The following is a 13,982-nucleotide window of genomic DNA, read 5'->3' on the forward strand; positions in this document are numbered from 1 at the left end:
CAACAACTCAACAACTATGTTGTGGATCAGGTGGTGATCAGGGGAGAGGCTAATAACAAAAAAAAAAACAAGAAAAAAACAACAAAATTTAAAGATAGCTCAGAAATACCTGGTATATTGACAGATGATAAAAACACTTCATGGGGACTTAATCTGTGGTCTGAATGGTGAAGTTTTTCTATGCATCTTAATATAAATAATCACACCAGCTGGACACTTGGTGCAGCTGCTTTCAGAATTTATTATATACTCAACCAGGGGAAAATAATGAGCGAGGAAAGGGGGGGAGGACAGAGAAGCTTGATTTCCACAGAAGCTTCATTACCACCCACAGATACCTTTAAACGTCACAATATTAAAGCTTCATGTGAGTGAAAGGTCAAATGCATAGGAGCAACATTAAGAAAGACACCGACCTATCCCGAGAGCCAAAACTTAAAATATCAAACATAACGCCCAGAGCTCAAGGATGAGGACTGGAACAGGATCGATCAGAGGAAGTCATGACGACCTTTCTATTCAGCTACGACCACAAGCGGCTAAAAAAACAAAACACACTACAAAATGTCAAGAAAGGAAATATTCTAATATTCCTAGGGTACATCAGCCAATAAGACGAGCTAAAATATCGGAAACACAAAATAAACAACATGAAATTGTTCCTCATCCCAGCTATCCAATAAACCTTTAATCCCAGAGTTAGAGGTGTCTACGTTCTTCCTCTCACTCAAAAACAGCCACCCAAATCACCCCAAAAAAACGGCAATGGACTCATCAATGTCAGTTTTTGCGAGCAGACAAATCACAGCCTGAATGGGTGAGGATCCAAAAATGAAGCGTTGAAGGGTTATGACACACACCCTCCACCCAGGTACATCAAGATGCTATTTTAACACAATTACCACCAAATTACCATCGTTTCACTCTTTGACATTCAGCAAAAACCTTAAAAATTGTGACGTGTGAGGTGTGCTGTGACCTTGTGTACCAGTACCAGGTAACCTTATGATTAAGAAGAAACAATATAAACCAGTTTAACTTCTAACTCTTGCATTTCCCATCTGTATTTCTATTTATTTGTGACATCTGAAAGGCCTCACGTGGAGAAACTACAGATTCAACTTTGAGGTTTGTCCAAATCCAAATTTTGAGATAATTTTTTTTGGCCTTTATTTTGATAGAGACAGCTGAAGAGTGACAGGAGAGATGGGGAATGACATGCGGGAAAGAGGTGCAGGTCGGATTCGAACCCTGGGCTTCAGCAGCAAAGACTGATCCTCCGCACATGGGGCGGCTGCTCTACCAACTGAGCTAAACATCGCCCCGAACCAGGAGATGTTTAAGAGTGTTTACTGTCATTTCCACTCAGTGTTTCTAAAGCTTCACATGTGCAAAGACAGACGACAGTCAGACGATCATTTCCCAGAGTTCCCTGCGTTTCTGTACTACCATGGCTCTGGGCTGTTTACACTCGCCGACCAGCTATTTAAAAAGGTAACAGGAAGTTAGAGGGAATGTCTGCGCCAACACGCTGACCTCACTTTCCTTTTCTAACATTTTCCCCCTAAACGTGTTCGAAGATTATAATCTGACCGACATGATGTCACCGAATTATGAATTTCAGTGCAAGAAAAAGCAGGTTTCTGTTTCGGCCTTTAAAACAAACAAACACATACGGCCTTTCAGTTGACACAACACGTGTTAAATATGGGCAGGAATACAAACACTCTGCTGATCAGCCTGCTGTCATTTTATCGACACATTTCTGTCTGCGTGCAACCCGGTAATTAATGTACCAAAGTCAAAATTCAACCAGTTTGGCAGCATGGGAGTGGAGATGGCCGAGAGCCACGTCTGTTCTGAAGCATGAACTGCTCCGAGGCAGCTGATGGCTAAATGCAAATTCCTGCGTTGGAGCGACGTGTCGGGTGAAGGTGTGAAACCACAGTCTGACAGAAAAGCTGTGAAACCAGTCCTCCTCACGTAAGGAAGGCAGCCAGAGGTATGCAGGCCGTGAAGGTACATAAACACAGACACGCAGCCGAGCTCACGGCGACAAACACTCAGTCGCATTCTGCAGCTCAAACCTGGAAACAGACGAGTTCAACTGAGGGATTAACAGATCATTTTCACACAGATGTTTTCTGGACTGTCAGTCGAACAAAATAAGATGTTTGCAGACATCTCCTTGTGATTTTTCACAGCTAAATAAATTGAGAACACAATCTAGAGATGAATCAACACCTGGGAATTATGCAGGAGTCCTCATTTTGAATTGAAGCCATCAAAACTTAAAGCTTTAAATTAAATTTTACTAGACTGCACAATTAAGCACAATCTTTGGGCATCTTTTCCCGTACGTGAACTGATAAAAGAAGAATGTGTCATGTCACGCAGACTTCAGTACAAAAAAACATGTTTATTCGGGTTACAATCTACTAAATGTTACTCTGAGGTGCATTTATTGAAGTCACTACATCTGTGTTTAGTAGGGATAGCCTTGCTGATCATCTGCGATCATGATTTAATAGTATTAAAAAAGTCCTGGAGGTCCTGGAATACCTTGAAAAACATTCTGGTCTTTGTTGTGGCTCAAAAACTGACGTTTGGTCTCAACTTGAACCAGAACATCTGCCGATTAATTCTATATTGCAAACCACTGAGTCTTGATTCTTACTAGACTGATTTATCGACAGAAAACTGAATAGAGTACCTCCGCCAGCAGCTGTTTAGACCACTGTCAAGTCACCTGACCTTAACTCTTTAAAGCCTTAATGTTACATTACACTGACGCTCCAGATGAGCCCTACTTCACTATTTCAGAGGCCTGGAATTGACCACCCTGATATGAAACATCCATTGACCTCACCTGCAATCAAAGACAGGTGTAGCCAAGGCCGATTAGAGCATCTCAGAACATGTCAATCTTTTTTTTTTTGTCTGTTGATAGCAGGATAGCCTACCTACATTTTCCCCCAAAACAGCCCCTGCAGGCAATACAGTGTGTGTGTGTGTGTGTGTGTGTGTGGGGCTGTTGGGTTGCACAGCGGGCGGGATGCTGGCAGGAAGTGGAAGCGAAGCGTTCAGATTCTGATCTCAGTGGTTAAAGCCGGCAGCTTTCGCAAAACCAACAGAGGAAGACGAGAGCAGAGGGACGAGTGTGGAGGCTGGGAGGAGAGACTAATGCCATCAAAGTCAACCAGCAGCCAGAGCTAATTGAAATTAAAGACCAGAAACGAAGACACAGGGAGGGAGGGAGGGAGGGGAGCGCTGCTGCTGCTGCTTTCACAGGATCCCGGGCAAAGTAGGAAAACGCAGCGATGAGGTTTGTGTGCTGGACTGATATTTCTTCATCAGGGCTGCAGCCGGCAGGGCGGCCAGGAATATAAAACCACCTACAGTTCACCAGCCAGACTCCAAAAGGACGGCTGAGAATCAAGAAAAACACGCCAGCTACAAAGTTTCAGAGAAATAATTAAACTCTCTCTATAAAACATCATCACGGTTTCTCTTCTCTGACTGACTGCTGTTTCTACCATTTAATATCTTATTTTCATGTCAGAAGATATTATAATAGAGATTTCTTTCTGTGCAGATTGAGCTCACAATAAACCTGATCACAGAAACAAGCTTTATTCTAACAGGATGTCATGGCACTACAGTCTCAGGCTGCAACTAACGATTATTGATCGAATCATTGATCTGATTAAACACAAGGTGACGTCTTGTTTTGTCCAAAACATGAAGATGTTCAGTTTACTATCAGAGTATGAAAGAAACCAAAAAAATATTCACAGAAATAAAATGATAATCAAGTCGACAACTAATCGATGCATACTAAAGTAGAGAGGCTCCATCATTTATCCATCTGAGCAGAATTAGACCTCAAACGCACCGTCCGGCATAAAGTCGGTCAGACGGTCTAATCCAGGTGGGAAGGAGACAGCTCTGTTAGCGGTGGGCTGACAGGGGCTCAGGACACTGGGCTCAGGGAGCAGGACTCAGGGGGTCAGAGGTCAGGGTGGAGATCAGGGGTCACAGTCACTTCAGAGGGATCACTGCACCTATCAGGCAGGAGGATTACCAGGAAAGGAAGAGCAAATCCTCCTCAGGAATGAAGACAGGCAGGACGCACGAAGACCTCCAGTTTTAGATCATCGCCTTAACATCAAACTACTTATTTAACTTTGATGAATGAGTTCTTACTGCAGAGTTTAGAGCTCAAAACACTAATGTTGGTCTAATCTTCATGCGAGCTAGACATTTGGTTCATTGTGTTCCTTCCTTAAAGGGACTGTGCTGATGATAGCCGAGGTAGTCAGCCTCAATGACAAGCAGCTCAAAGCATCTGGCATATTAAAAGCAGCAAGTTGTGGTTAAAAAGCCAAAAGAGGGAAATTATTTTATCGTCAGTGACTCATCTACAGATTACATACTCAAATAATTATTTAATCTAAGATCTATGGTCTTTGAATATTTGTTTTGTCCCACCAACAATCCAGACAATCTTTCTAGTCTTCTAATCACTGAAGGACTGATGGCATTGGCTGCCATGCAATGTGTCAACTGCTCATCAGTTTTTAGGAGCTAACCATTCATACGCATTCAAACACGATCACGAGCAATTTTGGGGTATGCTTCGACGTGCAGACTGGAGGAGCCGGGGACCGAACCATCTAATAAATTGTTAATTGATTATAAAAATGATTGAAGATTCATTTTCTGTCGAGTCACTCATCGATCAATGGTAAATAAGCCGAGTCCAGAATGCATCGTCACTGTTTTGTACCAAATTTCCCTCCACAAACTGCGGTGAGTACATGACATGTTTCACTGAGAACAAACCGACCTCCAGGACACAAACACTGGACACGACTACAGCCCAAACACAGCTCAAGTCATTCACTACAGTCAAAATACTATGAGCCATTGTTCTGTCTCGTTGTGAAGGAAGAGAAAGCGCCGGCGTCGTGATCTCTATATAAAGATCTGATTTCATTCCTGTGGTTTGGTGAAGCCTTCAGATTTTTGAACTCTTGGGGAATGCGGTCCTGTCCACTGCCCTTCACTGCTGTCACATGACCACACACAATCACACATGGCCACAAGTAATCACATTTTCACAGCGGTGGAAGAAAAAAGGGCAGGTTTCACTTGAAATAGAGTCTGGCAGAGCGTGCAGCCCTGACAGACTTTAGAGTGACCATTAGACGTTAGAACGAGGCGGCGTTTGCTCTCCTAGCATCGAGCCGCTGTGGTGAGCTGATCTGAATTATTCACTGGGTGTATTTAAAGCAGAGATCAATACCATTAAAAGGACAACTGGAGCCATTGGAGACGGTGAACATGGAGGCTGCTTCGACCTTCAACTGAAGACAGAGAAGGAAGCATCGACCAATTTAAAATATTTAACTGAACATATTCAACATTAACATCGTTCATCGTGTGTAAACTGGGCTGAGTCGAGAACAGGGGCCTGTTCATTTAGTCTGTGGAGTAAATAGTGGTATAGTTGTATGGTATACAACATGGTGTGAAATATTTGCCCGTGGGCATTTCATGGCAGTCGAACTGATTAAATCTGAGCGTTTCAGGGGACGCGGACTAAAGAAAACGGTTTTGTACGAGTCATGAATGGTCCAAATGTTCACAGCATGCAGCTGAAATGAAAGAGAGAACACACACACACACAAAAATAATACGTCCAGCGGCCTTATACTGGTCTAATTCTGTGCAAACCGACTGTCATTCGGGCCGTTCTGTCCAATTAAAAAAGAGACAGGAAGCAGCTCTTAGCGATGTTCATCACAGCTGAGCAGCTGACGGTGGTTCTAGTTTGTACAGTTAATAAACAATCGTTTTCTGTTTTCAATACAAATAATATAACTCAACATTATCACATCTGGCTGCCGTGTGTTTGTGATCAGTGATCTGCACATTGTGTTAAAGATGGAAATACTAGCAGCCACACACCAGAGCAGATGTGTACATACTCTTGTCACTCATCACACACAGATTACTGCTGCTGCTGAAGTTACAGTCCTGTTGCTACTACTACAGCGGCTGCTCGTTTACTTCTGCACACACATTTTACTGATTTCAGAGTCCAGGTCTGATCTTTGGCTTTGGTCGTCTCAAGAAACTCAAGTCTCCCCTGAAGCAGTTTCACCTTTGCCACACATCCAGGAGAATGAAAACACACGGTGCAGGATATAAAATATCTCTGCAGGGATGGAGGGGGAGGTGAAGGAGGTGGAGGAGGTGAAGAATCGTCCCTCTGTGTGCTCGGCTCCCATTTACTGCCTTTATTTATCTGCTGCGCTGCAGCAAAGAGGCTGGACGTATGGAGAAGGAGAAGGAGGAGGAGAGGAGAGGGGTGGATTGCATGTTTTCCTCCCCGGCTCAGCCACTCTGTCTCCAGGCTGCCGGGGGAAGAGGAGGAGGAGGGAAGAGAGGCAGACAGAGGGGAGCGCTGGAGATGTGAAACCTGATCTCCTTCCCTACCTCCTCCCTCCATCCCTCCTCCACCACTGCCACCTCGCCAGAGAGCCTCCGAGACTCCCTGAGTAATCTGATCCTCGGCCTCCGAGACTGGAAACACACTCCGAGAGAGGGAGAGGTGGAGGAGGGAAGAAAAGAAGAAATGGAGGAGGAAAAAAAAAGAAAAAAGGGAGAGAGAGGGATAGAAATAGAGCAGAGGAAAGAGAGAGATCCCCAAGTTCAGCCTCCAAGACGGGAAACACTCCCAGGAGGGAGAAAACTGAGGAGGGAAGAAAAGGAGTGAGGGAAAAGGAAACAGATGGAAAAAGAGGCGATAAAAAGAGAGCTCTTGTAGGTCAGGACTGCAGACTGAAAAGACTCAATCAGAGAAGAGAGAGACCTGAGATGGGCAAAAGAAGAAGAAGACGGTGGAAACAGACGAAAGGAGAAATACATGTTAACTCATTCAGTCTGCAGTTTCTGAGGCCTGTTGCACTGAGACAGGCAACAAAATTAAATCTGAGCAAAACAGAGAGATGAGTCGACAGGAAAGAGAAACAGAGAGAGGAAGTGAAAGGAGAGAGTGTGTGTGGATGTTTGAGTCTCGTGCACTTCAGTAAATACATTAAAACGGCTGGAATCAATATTTTTAGTGTAATATTAGTACTCTAACGCAGGTTTATTTACTAAGTACACCCGCGTAGATTACAACTGCAACTTAAAATGTCGAAATATAATCGGTGAATTAAGAGTTAATAGGATCATTTCTACATTTAAAACTTGCCAAAACTGATCACTACACCTGCAGAAAGGAACAAAAACACAATAGTAGTTTAACCTCCCCTCACTGATATACATAGGATGGGCAAAATAATAGAAACACGTCTCTGCGTAGTATGATTCAGCAGCAGCACAGACTACATCCTGCTTCATCCTCATACAGTTAAATCAACACTAAAACACTTAGATCACATCCCAACCTTCACAGGGGAGACGGTTTACAGCAGACTGTTTTATTAGACGGCAGTTAGATGTAGCTGAATCACAACAGAAACACAAAACTGCAGTGAAGACGGCAAAGAGCTCCACATATCATCATCATCATCACAGCCTGAAACCAGATCCACAAATCCACAAAACTCAAAACATTTATCACAATATTCAGGACGCACAGCGAGAAGTAAAAGCAACACGGATGCCGACGTAAACACCCTGCAACATCCAACCAACACGGACTACCAGAGGTCCCAGGACCACACTTTGGAAACCATTGGGGAAAATGTGTGTTCAACACGCGTGTTCTGTTAGAGGGGTCTGTGTCTGCAGGCTTTGCATCGGTCTGAATGCAGTTTTGCTGGCTGAGATTTGATTTCTTCCACAAACAGCCCGGTCGTCGGCCTGCCAGACTCCACCAGCATTAACTGGTCTTTCCCTGGAGACTGGTCTGGTCCCAGTACAGAGGTCAGGACTGAACGGGGTGGTCTGGTGTCATTTTATAAGAATAGATGTGCAGCTACAGACTGAGCGACACCACAGACTAATCACTGAATGATACATAATCAGTGGGAGAGCGAGATAACGTGGAGACTGTGGCGTCAGTCCGAGCGATAGATGGACAGAAAAAAAAGATGTGGCGACTTGTCTTTTAACCTTCGTCCGTCCTTGTAGACGTTTTAATCCTTCATCACAGACTGCTCTTTGATTATCAGCTTCACCGTGATTTTTACTGTTGACACTTGAGTCCTACACGTCATGTGTAACAGAACTGTGTGGACTCGAAAAACAGACTTAATTCATTTTTTACTTGAGACTTTTGGTGCATTAGTGGTTTAATCATGATTTAATAATTTTCCAAGCAGCTTCTCTAAACATTCACTAATGTCAGCTTCTCAAGTGTGACAGCAAACCGAATGTTTTATTTCTGGACAAAACAAGAAGTCTGAAGACATTCCATAGGGATCTGCAGATCAACTGGATATCGATACCGTGATGAATGCTTCTGAATCACAGATAAGAACGATCACTGTATTTGCTTACTAGTGGATCTTGACCTCTCCAACATGGCGACATACAACAGGCTCCTTTCAGTCAAAGCTAACGAAAACAGGGATTCACTGATCTCGTATCCTCTCTAACTTCTGTGGATCAGAAGTTCAAGTCAGGATCAAGTTGGGACCGAACATTTCTCTGGCTGCTTTGAGCCACGACAAAGACCAAAATGTGTCCTTACAACAGGCCGAGTAAAGACAGGCTGTGAGGAAATGCTGGATTAAAGTTACATTTCCCGGAATATTTAGTTTTCAGTAACAAGCTCTTTGAGGTGAGGAAGGAAGACGAGAGAGAGACGGTGATGAGCAAAACTTTCAAAGACTTAAAAAAATCCTGGAATACCTTGAAAACAACCCCCATTTTTGACAAATACTGCTACACCAGCTGCTAAAACAACACAACATCTGTATCAGACAATGCTACACCAGCTGCTAAAACAACACAACATCTGTATCAGACAATCCAACGCTCTACAGACCAAACAATTAGTCAATTAATCAAATAATATGTTGTTGTTAAAATAGTAATTGATGGATTCAGTGTTAAACATGGAGTGCAGACAAGAAGGTGATGAAAACTCGTCTGCTCTCGTCTCGTTTTGTCTTCTCAAACAAACGCCTCTCTCTCTCTCTCTCTTTCTTTTTCTCTCTCTTGTTGTGGCCTAGCTGGTTCGCCCACTGTCAGTCAGTCTGTTATTTCGGTAACAGAGATCCTGGGCTTGGCTGAGGAATGTACAGCTGTCCGACATATGGATAATACTAGATTTTGATTTCTAACACCGCCTCTGCCTCGTGTGGAGGGAGGAAAGGAAAGATGCAGAGTGGTTTTCAAACTTATTACTGACTGAACAGTCAAAAAAAAAAAGAGAGAGACATCCTCGGAGACGTACTGGGAAAAAAATGTTCCTTTGATTTCCAGGAAGAAATACAGGTCAAACACTATTGTTTGTCTGGAGGTGTCCGTGGGCTGTTTGTGTCTCTGGTTACAGGTTCACAACAACAGTCTCTAATGTTTAGTAGTGGTGTTGAAGAAAAGGGCCACACCATCCAGGACACGTTCACATTATTTGTCTTAAAACACAGTCTGTGTGAACATGGAAACAGGGCTTTGTGTTTGCTGTAATAATTCACACCGCACAGTAAAGGATCACTTGCTGATACAGAGAGGTTTGAGTACAACTGCTGCTTGTTCATTCAACATTACACTAACATTTAGATATGAGTAGCTGCAGATAACTCTGCTTACGTCACAGGCAGATCCGGGCATAAAAGTCAGTGAAATGGTGGATGGAGATTTGCTCCTGTTAAACTTTGTGGAAGTCGGAGGCTTCGCAAACTGATGACGTCTGTTGAGCCGGAGTAAGAGCTGCCGCCGCGACAAACAACAACTACAAGAAGGTTTAGATGTTGGAGGAAAGAGCTGATCTGCAAAGACGATGAAGCTTCATATTAACTTGACATAAATGAGCTGCGCATCCACACATGAAGAGTTCATGTCCGGTGTGAACAGTAAGAATGACTGAATGAACCTGTTTCGACACCCACACCTCAGCTGACTGTGAACCTAACCTCTAAATGTGTCCTCTATATTTGACTGTATTCACCTCGCTGCAATCGAACGGTGTCAGATACCGTTTCATGCAAATATGGAGCCAAACAACATGTTCTGTTTGACTATATGGAAAGAAGGAGCCTGTTTACAGTATGCATGTTAACATGCTCTGAATATGAAACAGGAACGTTAGTAAGAAAATGATCTATTTCTTGAAATGAAGTCATTTCAGACAGGAACTATCACACCACAATGATTTAAAGAGAAAAACATATTTCCCTTTTTTCCCCCCCAGACACAAACTCTTCAGGTTGCTTCTGCAATTTATCATTTATTTTTTACTAATCTAACTCAATTTAAAGGTTTTGTGGTTTTGGCTAAAAACAACTCTGATACAATTAGAATTGTTTATAATTATTTGGTAAGAAAAAAGGCTGCAAACAGAACTGGACTCCATCATAAAAGATAAAAACGTATTATTAATCGTGAAACTTGTTGATTAGGAAGTAAAAAAATCAGGGTGAAAGTCACGGTGCTCTTTAAACAAAAGCCTGTGACTGGTACTTAATTTGAACATGCACTGAATGCAAACTGTCTGTAATCAATCATTTACTCAGTTAAAGGCTAGAATAATGACAGATATAAAAGTTATAAAATTAGAATAATTATAATATTCTTGATGCTGCTTAAGGGGACAAAAGGTCACACTGTTTGCCAGAAACTGAATAAAACAGCTGATCAACAAAAAGAGCTACAATGTCACTTTTCAACCATAAACTAACGGACGTTAACTCCACACTGACCTGTGATCAGCTGAACGGTGTCTCTGTCATTCGTACGTCTGTTCTCACACTATGTAACTTCGGGAGAAGTACGTAACGCTTTACGACACTAAATCACACACCACCAACTATTTCACTGATTTTGCTGAAACTGGATCATATTTTATGGAGGAAATGTTTTCTGGTTTGGTCTGGACTGAGATGGAGGAGGAGGAGGAGCCAGATGGGACTACTGACGGTGAGCAGAGCCGGTGTCGTGCCAGAACCGGAGCTAGGACTGACTTGTGAGAGCTTGGTGAAATAAAAGGCTGAAAGACAGACGCCGAGCTGGGCTGACTGCTGCGGGACTAGTCAGTGATATTAGCTGCTGCTGTGTCTCGTGTTGTTGACCTTGCTCGATGTTTGCTTGTTACATTACATCAACAAACAGAAGCTAAGATGTTTCACCGAGCAGCTCACTGAACTGTTCGTGTTTCCCCTCCGACGTTCATCGGCTAAACATAAAAAAAAAGACGTTTGAATCTGAAAACAGCCGATATTAAAAAAGGTACAATCCCAAATATTAACCACAAAAAGACAAGATCAGACAACGCCATCGTCTTATCAATTCAGCTGAATTATCCGGCTCAATCTATACCTAATAAATGATATGAAACAATACATAAAATAAATAATTTGCAAGTCAAAAAAGACGCTTATCTGGTTTCAGTGAGTTTTATGTCATTGTAGATCAACTTGGATCTTCTTTAAAGTGATGGGATTAATAGAATAGCAGACAGATTAACTGATAATGAGAATAATTACTAGTTGCAGCTTTAATTGTGTGTGCAGAAGTTATATAAACAAACATTAAACAGCTGATTATTAAAGGCCTGGATGGGACTGATCATGAGGTGCGTTTAAAATATGAAAAACAATAAAAAAGGGACTAAAACTCAAACACAGATGATGTGTTTGAGTTTTCTCTTATTAACATAAAGGGGACTTCACAGTCAACAACAGATCCGGACAACATGAGGCCAAGCTGGGGATGATAAACAACACAAAACATAAAAAAAACACAGGCTGCTTTTTATAAAAGATTAAAAACACTAAACCAAAAATCAGATTTTAACTTTAAAAAAAAAGCTGAAAATCAACTTTAAGTTGCTTTTAAAGCAAAGTTAGCGCAGCTCCACGACATGCACCGATGTTTAACATACAGTTAACGTTTTAAATAAGCAGATTAATTAAAAAAAACAGCTGTTTTAATTAAGTATTTATGCCACAACAAACTCAAACACCAACAAAGATGAGTTAGCACGGAGAAGGCTGCTAATCTACAAGTTAACGCCAGCCGTTAGCTCCTGTTGGTTAACTTTTAAACAAAATCCACCATAAAACTAAATAAAAATTAACAAGTTCACACTTTAAAGTCACGTTAATGTCGATATAACACGTTTAAACTTTAGAAACTTTCACATCAGAGCCGTGTAAACTACGCGAGCGGAGTTAGCTCACCGAGGAATGTGGCTAACAGTAAATAACCGTTACCGTGAAAAACGTCAATAAAACGTTAATTTAAATATTTGTAAGTTGTGTGTGTGTGTTTGTAACTTACTTATTTTATATAATAAATTAAAAAAACGACATTTTCGTGCTGTAGAAGAAGTGAAGCAAACTTTTTTTTAAGACCACGACAGCAGCCAAAATGGATCCGACTACCACCTGGCGCCAAACACACTTAAAAAAAAAAAAAATCAGTTCGCTTGTTGTTGTTTTTTTTTAACTGATTTCAACCTTTTTTTGAATATATTCTTCAATATATAACACTTACAACAACATGTAAAGTGAAAATACAAACACGGTCAAGTTTAAAAAAGACAACGACTATTTTTAATCGTAAAAACTCGACCGAGAGAGAGAGAGGGACTGCGTCCACAGCTCCAGCCGTTAGACGGAGCCTAAAAGTCGGGCTCGGAGCTCCGCAGGCTCGGAGCCGAAGTTTGATTTATGCCCTTACCTTTTTTTTTTTTTAAGTTTAACTTCTTTTCCCGCCGACGTGGCGCATCTTTTTCGACGTTATTTCATCCTCTTTTTTTAAATTCAAGTCCAAATCCCCTCAACGCGGCATAAAAAAGGCGTTAAATCTCAGTGTTAGTGCGTTTCAGCGGCGTACTGTCCTCGGCTCCCCCCGCTCGGTCGCTCCCTCGCTCGGCCGCTCGGTTTGTGGTTTGGGGCTGTTTGATGATGGAGGAGAGCAAATACCAGCCTGACAAAGATCGTCTGCGACGAAACAGGATGGATCACTCTGTGAGCTAAAACAACAACAAAACTACAAAAACTACAAAAACAAAGGGTATGAGTGGGCGTTGACTGACACGCATGCGCTCTTTTTTATTCACCTTTCAGGTGAGTTCAAAACAGTTTAAAAAATTAAAAGTTTAAAACTTTTTAAATTGACTTTGTGTTAGTTTTCTACTGTTTCAGGGTTATTTCCAGGCACAATAACATTGTTAATATCGTTATATTTATTCATATCTGTGTATATATAAACATATTTACACATGTGTACATATGTGTACATATTATATATTGCAGTTGTGTACGTTTCAGTTAATACTGACCTGTAAACGAGCTCGCTATGTCTTTGTAGCAGGAGTTTTGTATGTAATTCAGTATACATATATTCAGGGGCGCCGCCAGGAATTTTAATTAAAAGGCTTGCAACTGTTCTGCGTCTTGTAGTTCAATACTAGTACTAGCACAATATTTACATGCATGCAAGTCTGCATACAGTCTGCAGTGCAGTTCACTGTTTGATGCGAGATTAAAAGCCACCGTAAAAATGTGCTAAGGGACATTTTTACTTAACTTTTACTGCCCAAAACACGTAAAAACAAAGAGATAATTAATTTCATTATTATATTTGAAATATATATACTCAATGATGATGGTTTAATAATTTTATATTAGTGTTTACCTATTTTTGGGGGCCCCTGTCAGTCGTCGGCTCTTGGAATTGTCCTAACTTTTCCCCCTGCATTTATTATAGATGAGTAGTATAGTAGTATAGTGTAGTAGTAGTAGAGGCAGAGTGAAAGCTCTTCACTTTCTGCTCCTCTGTGCTCACAATCACAG

General features: G+C 41.7%; 1 protein-coding gene across 2 annotated transcripts in view; it reads right to left on the minus strand.

The window, feature by feature from the left end:
• LOC104934248 (bone morphogenetic protein receptor type-1A) overlaps window positions 1–13,133 on the minus strand; it is a 46,503-nt gene extending 33,370 nt beyond the window's left edge. The window contains exon 1 of one of the 2 annotated variants that reach the window (XM_010749872.3): window positions 12,865–13,133. The gene's annotated coding sequence lies outside the window, so the exon portion shown is untranslated. The remainder of the gene's footprint in view (window positions 1–12,864) is intronic. The other variant, XM_010749871.3, reaches the window with a different exon arrangement.
• Window positions 13,134–13,982: the final 849 nt, after the last annotated feature.

This window comes from Larimichthys crocea, unplaced genomic scaffold, assembly GCF_000972845.2.
Source record: "Larimichthys crocea isolate SSNF unplaced genomic scaffold, L_crocea_2.0 scaffold239, whole genome shotgun sequence".
NCBI classification, from domain to species: Eukaryota; Metazoa; Chordata; class Actinopteri; family Sciaenidae; genus Larimichthys; species Larimichthys crocea.